Source organism: Amia ocellicauda, chromosome 14, assembly GCF_036373705.1.
Source record: "Amia ocellicauda isolate fAmiCal2 chromosome 14, fAmiCal2.hap1, whole genome shotgun sequence".
Taxonomy (NCBI): Eukaryota; Metazoa; Chordata; class Actinopteri; order Amiiformes; family Amiidae; genus Amia; species Amia ocellicauda.
Genome location: NC_089863.1, coordinates 10,889,357 through 10,896,856, shown reverse-complemented (window position 1 = coordinate 10,896,856; position 7,500 = coordinate 10,889,357).

Below are 7,500 nucleotides of genomic sequence, written 5' to 3'. Positions count from 1 at the left end.
CAAGCAAGTCACGTGGGCCGAGCAGCTTCTCAGAAGAGCCGACAGAGTCTGAGAAACGAGCGAGAAGCGTCGTATTAATATCGCTGTGTCTTCTGCTCTCTGTCCGCTGTGACGACATATTAAGAGTTATAGGGCTGTCCTAACATGTATTCGAAATTAATGAAAGCTTAGGTAGGAGACAGAATGGGGTTAAAAGTAGCTATATTTACTAAATTAACAACTGTACTTCATTATTACAAGGCAGTGTGACAGTGCTTTACTTTTATTAATATTCTTAAACACTAACAGAAAACATCCGTTAACAATTCCATCAGAAGGAGCCGTTTACTGATTTAATAGACAAGAGCAGGAGCTAATTTGGGAAATGCAAAATTAGAGAGACAGTTTTAACAAATATGAATAACTCGAAAACACTAATAAACAATAATAAACAACACATTAATATAAGATAGTATTTTTATTTTGGGGGCAGCACGGCGGCGCTGGTTCGGGTCTCGGCTCGGTGTCTGTCTGCGCGCTTTCCCCGGGTCTCCCGCTTCTTCCCACCGTCCGCCAGGTTGATCGGCAAAACTAAACTGCCCGGCACTGGGCTGCGTCCGTCCTGGTGTGTTCCTGCCGACCCTGACCAGGATAAGCGGCTTCGAAAATGGATGGATTTTTATTTTATTAAGGACTTTTGCATTTTGCAGACTTTTGTCTCTCTAACTTATCTTAATTCTACATGCGTTTTATACTGAATGTACTTTTCTGCTTTACAACCATGTCCTGTCTGTAGTGTTCTGTACAAAACATGTTGGGAACCTTAACTTTTGTTGTATTGTCTACTTCAAATAAACAATTTACAAATGTGCCGGCACAATATATATTATAAAGCAAACAATACACTCACCTAAAGGATTATTAGGAACACCTGTTCAATTTCTCATTAATGCAATTATCTAACCAACCAATCACATGGCAGTTGCTTCAATGCATTTAGGGGTGTGGTCCTGGTCAAGACAATCTCCTGAACTCCAAACTGAACGTCTGAATGGGAAAGAAAGGTGATTTAAGCAATTTTGAGCGTGGCATGGTTGTTGGTGCCAGACGGGCCGGTCTGAGTATTTCACAATCTGCTCAGTTACTGGGATTTTCACGCACAACCATTTCTAGGGTTTACAAAGAATGGCGTGAAAAGGGAAAAACATCCCGTATGCGGCAGTCCTGTGGGCGAGAATGCCTTCTTGATGCTAGAGGTCAGAGGAGAATGGGCCGACTGATTCAAGCTGATAGAAGAGCAACTTTGACTGAAATAACCACTCGTTACAACCGAGGTATGCAGCAAAGCATTTGTGAAGCCACAACACGTACAACCTTGAGGCGGATGGGCTACAACAGCAGAAGACCCCACCGGGTACCACTCATCTCCACTACAAATAGGAAAAAGAGGCTACAATTTGCACAAGCTCACCAAAATTGGACAGTTGAAGACTGGAAAAATGTTGCCTGGTCTGATGAGTCTCGATTTCTGTTGAGACATTCAGATGGTAGAGTCAGAATTTGGCGTAAACAGAATGAGAACATGGATCCATCATGCCTTGTTACCACTGTGCAGGCTGGTGGTGGTGGTGTAATGGTGTGGGGGATGTTTTCTTGGCACACTTTAGGCCCCTTAGTGCCAATTGGGCATCGTTTAAATGCCACGGCCTACCTGAGCATTGTTTCTGACCATGTCCATCCCTTTATGACCACCATGTACCCATCCTCTGATGGCTACTTCCAGCAGGATAATGCACCATGTCACAAAGGTCGAATCATTTCAAATTGGTTTCTTGAACATGACAATGAGTTCACTGTACTAAACTGGCCCCCACAGTCACCAGATCTCAACCCAATAGAGCATCTTTGGGATGTGGTGGAACGGGAGCTTCGTGCCCTGGATGTGCATCCCACAAATCTCCATCAACTGCAAGATGCTATCGTATCAATATGGGCCAATATTTCTAAAGAATGCTTTCAGCACCTTGTTGAATCAATGCCACGTAGAATTAAGGCAGTTCTGAAGGCCAAAGGGGGTCAAACACAGTATTAGTATGGTGTTCCTAATAATCCTTTAGGTGAGTGTATATATATATATATATATATACATTAACCCATTTACACAGAAAAGTATATTTAATTGATATAAACATATTATTATTATTAATGAGTGTTATTCTATCTTTTGGAATTGCTATGAAATTAGCCTGCCCCACTTATGCGTGACCAGACATTGTAATTTACATTGGATCAGGACTACTTTACTTTTTAAACGTAAAATCTTTCAAATACAGTTAACAAAAAATAAAGCTTCTACAGTAAATTAATAACTGTAACAGAAAAAACACCAACCGAGTACATACTGACTCTAAACATGTAAGATTCTTCAGCGGTTCTATCGACCCTTTGGGTTGTCCGTGAGTTAAAGGGTTCGTTTAAGAAGCGTGAGGTCCGTGGTAACACAAGAGAGCATTTAAGAAACCTTTTCATCATGATCGCGATTGATTTAACACACATTCAACTGCTTTAAGGATCCTTGTTTGCAGGGAACCTTGGTAAAGGGTTATAATAGGAACCTTAAGGATCCTCCACAGTATCAACCCTGGGATCCAAAAAGGTTCTTATTACAACCTTCACTTCTTAGAGTTTACATATAGGCTGAGTACTGTAATTGTAAATGAAAATATACATGTTTAGTTAAATTAGTGATTCCATAAGCTTTCATTAATTTCGAATACATGTTAGGACAGCCCTATAACTCTTAATATGTCATCACAAAGTGGACAGAGAGCAGAAGACACAGCGATATTAATACGACACTGCGCAGTTGGTGCCGTTTCTCAGATTCAGTCGTCTCTTCTGAGAAGCAGCTCGGATCACGTGACTTGCTTGCTGTCCAATGGCGTCAGACAAATATATTTGACAATGTGCCTCCCTTTCCGTAATTGCTTCTGAAAATGCTGCAGCAGCTTCTTTAGTTTTTCAGCACTTCTAAATCTCACAGCCACTGCAAATCTCGCAGCCCCTGCTTTATTTTTTCAGCCGCTGTTGCACTTCAGGGCCACCGTATAAATCCCCTTCTGTCAATCACAGCTAGTGGGCGGATGTATTGCTAATCCAATACACCGTGTAGTGCGGTTCCTGTGGGGTTTAATTGCTTTTGTAGACAAAATTAAAAATAAATACAGAGAGAAAGTAATAAAGAAATGAATAAATAAATAAATGTTGAAATAGATGTTGAAATAAAAAAATGCATACATAAATATATTAATAAATAAGTAAATGTCGAAATAAATAAATACATACATTTTGTATCCAATACAGTGTGTCTAGTGTAGATCGATTCAATTTGAGTGTAAATTTAGAGTTTGAAAGAACGAAAGAGTGAAAACATGTATTGTTTTTTGTTCCTATAGATACGCTTCAGTTATTGAATAATGTAATCGTCTACAAAAACAAATTAAACCCCACAGGAATCCCACTACACATTGTATTGGATTAGCCAAAAAGCGCACTGGATCCCACCCACTAGCTGTGATTGACAGAGGGGCTTTGTCACATTGAAAAAGAAACAGAAATACAGGACTCGCTTCGAAATGTAAAAGCGCACTGAGAAATGTCAATAGCAAAGCGGCAAACGGGAAATACATCAATTAATAAATAAATGTTGAAATAAATAATTGAATAAATAAATGAATACATGTAGAAATAAATAAATGAATAAATAAATGTTTAAATAAATAAATGAATAAATAAATGTTTAAATAAATAAATGAATAAATAAATGTCCATTAAGTAATTAATTAATTAATTTCGACATTTATTTATTCTTGTATTTATTGATTTATTAATTCATTCATATATTTATTATTTTCCCTGTGTATTTATTCTTAATTTTGGCATGGATTATCCTCCATAGATTAGCAGTAGCAGGGCACAAAATGTAGGCTGAAGATGGACTCACAGTGTCCAAATCTTAATTTGTTAATAGCGATTAGCTGTGGGATCTGTGTCGATCGGGTCAATTCGGGGCTGTGTGTCCCGGCCGGTCGGGTCCGGGTAGCACATTTTCGGCATTTCTCGGTTGTGCACGGGTCCGGGTCCAAACTTTCAAATAATTTCCGTGTCTGTTCGGGTTCGGGCACAGATTTTTGGACCCGTGAAGACCTCTAATCCAGACCTCACTGGACAACAAAGGTGGTGGCAGTGGTTGCGCTACCTGAACCCGAACGACCTCGCCTGTAGACAGGGAGTGAGCCTTACAAGTGTACTGGATACTAAAATAAAGCAGCAGCTGTGAGATTTGAAGTGCTGAAAATTATAACAGCAGCTGCGACATTTGCAGTGGCTGCGATATTTGGAAGTGCTGAAAAAGTAAAACAGCTGCTGCAGCATTTTCCGAGGCAATTACGGAAAGGGAGGCACATTGAGTAATATATTTGACTGACGCCATTGGACAGCAAGCAAGTCACGTGGGCCGAGCAGCTTCTCAGAAGAGCCGACAGAGTCTGAGAAACGAGCGAGAAGCGTCGTATTAATATCGCTGTGTCTTCTGCTCTCTGTCCGCTGTGACGACATATTAAGAGTTATAGGGCTGTCCTAACATGTATTCGAAATTAATGAAAGCTTAGGTAGGAGACAGAATGGGGTTAAAAGTAGCTATATTTACTAAATTAACAACTGTACTTCATTATTACAAGGCAGTGTGACAGTGCTTTACTTTTATTAATATTCTTAAACACTAACAGAAAACATCCGTTAACAATTCCATCAGAAGGAGCCGTTTACTGATTTAATAGACAAGAGCAGGAGCTAATTTGGGAAATGCAAAATTAGAGAGACAGTTTTAACAAATATGAATAACTCGAAAACACTAATAAACAATAATAAACAACACATTAATATAAGATAGTATTTTTATTTTGGGGGCAGCACGGCGGCGCTGGTTCGGGTCTCGGCTCGGTGTCTGTCTGCGCGCTTTCCCCGGGTCTCCCGCTTCTTCCCACCGTCCGCCAGGTTGATCGGCAAAACTAAACTGCCCGGCACTGGGCTGCGTCCGTCCTGGTGTGTTCCTGCCGACCCTGACCAGGATAAGCGGCTTCGAAAATGGATGGATTTTTATTTTATTAAGGACTTTTGCATTTTGCAGACTTTTGTCTCTCTAACTTATCTTAATTCTACATGCGTTTTATACTGAATGTACTTTTCTGCTTTAAAACCATGTCCTGTCTGTAGTGTTCTGTACAAAACATGTTGGGAACCTTAACTTTTGTTGTATTGTCTACTTCAAATAAACAATTTACAAATGTGCCGGCACAATATATATTATAAAGCAAACAATACACTCACCTAAAGGATTATTAGGAACACCTGTTCAATTTCTCATTAATGCAATTATCTAACCAACCAATCACATGGCAGTTGCTTCAATGCATTTAGGGGTGTGGTCCTGGTCAAGACAATCTCCTGAACTCCAAACTGAACGTCTGAATGGGAAAGAAAGGTGATTTAAGCAATTTTGAGCGTGGCATGGTTGTTGGTGCCAGACGGGCCGGTCTGAGTATTTCACAATCTGCTCAGTTACTGGGATTTTCACGCACAACCATTTCTAGGGTTTACAAAGAATGGCGTGAAAAGGGAAAAACATCCCGTATGCGGCAGTCCTGTGGGCGAGAATGCCTTCTTGATGCTAGAGGTCAGAGGAGAATGGGCCGACTGATTCAAGCTGATAGAAGAGCAACTTTGACTGAAATAACCACTCGTTACAACCGAGGTATGCAGCAAAGCATTTGTGAAGCCACAACACGTACAACCTTGAGGCGGATGGGCTACAACAGCAGAAGACCCCACCAGGTACCACTCATCTCCACTACAAATAGGAAAAAGAGGCTACAATTTGCACAAGCTCACCAAAATTGGACAGTTGAAGACTGGAAAAATGTTGCCTGGTCTGATGGGTCTCGATTTCTGTTGAGACATTCAGATGGTAGAGTCAGAATTTGGCGTAAACAGAATGAGAACATGGATCCATCATGCCTTGTTACCACTGTGCAGGCTGGTGGTGGTGGTGTAATGGTGTGGGGGATGTTTTCTTGGCACACTTTAGGCCCCTTAGTGCCAATTGGGCATCGTTTAAATGCCACGGCCTACCTGAGCATTGTTTCTGACCATGTCCATCCCTTTATGACCACCATGTACCCATCCTCTGATGGCTACTTCCAGCAGGATAATGCACCATGTCACAAAGGTCGAATCATTTCAAATTGGTTTCTTGAACATGACAATGAGTTCACTGTACTAAACTGGCCCCCACAGTCACCAGATCTCAACCCAATAGAGCATCTTTGGGATGTGGTGGAACGGGAGCTTCGTGCCCTGGATGTGCATCCCACAAATCTCCATCAACTGCAAGATGCTATCCTATCAATATGGGCCAATATTTCTAAAGAATGCTTTCAGCACCTTGTTGAATCAATGCCACGTAGAATTAAGGCAGTTCTGAAGGCCAAAGGGGGTCAAACACAGTATTAGTATGGTGTTTCTAATAATCCTTTAGGTGAGTGTATATATATATATATATATACATTTACCCATTTACACAGAAAAGTATATTTAATTGATATAAACATATTATTATTATTAATGAGTGTTATTCTATCTTTTGGAATTGCTATGAAATTAGCCTGCCCCACTTATGCGTGACCAGACATTGTAATTTACATTGGATCAGGACTACTTTACTTTTTAAACGTAAAATCTTTCAAATACAGTTAACAGAAAATAAAGCTTCTACAGTAAATTAATAACTGTAACAGAAAAAACACCAACCGAGTACATACTGACTCTAAACATGTAAGATTCTTCAGCGGTTCTATCGACCCTTTGGGTTGTCCGTGAGTTAAAGGGTTCGTTTAAGAAGCGTGAGGTCCGTGGTAACACAAGAGAGCATTTAAGAAACCTTTTCATCATGATCGCGATTGATTTAACACACATTCAACTGCTTTAAGGATCCTTGTTTGCAGGGAACCTTGGTAAAGGGTTATAATAGGAACCTTAAGGATCCTCCACAGTATCAACCCTGGGATCCAAAAAGGTTCTTATTACAACCTTCACTTCTTAGAGTTTACATATAGGCTGAGTACTGTAATTGTAAATGAAAATATACATGTTTAGTTAAATTAGTGATTCCATAAGCTTTCATTAATTTCGAATACATGTTAGGACAGCCCTATAACTCTTAATATGTCATCACAAAGTGGACAGAGAGCAGAAGACACAGCGATATTAATACGACACTGCGCAGTTGGTGCCGTTTCTCAGATTCGGTCGTCTCTTCTGAGAAGCAGCTCGGATCACGTGACTTGCTTGCTGTCCAATGGCGTCAGACAAATATATTTGACAATGTGCCTCCCTTTCCGTAATTGCTTCTGAAAATGCTGCAGCAGCTTCTTTAGTTTTTCAGCACTTCTAAATCTCACAGCC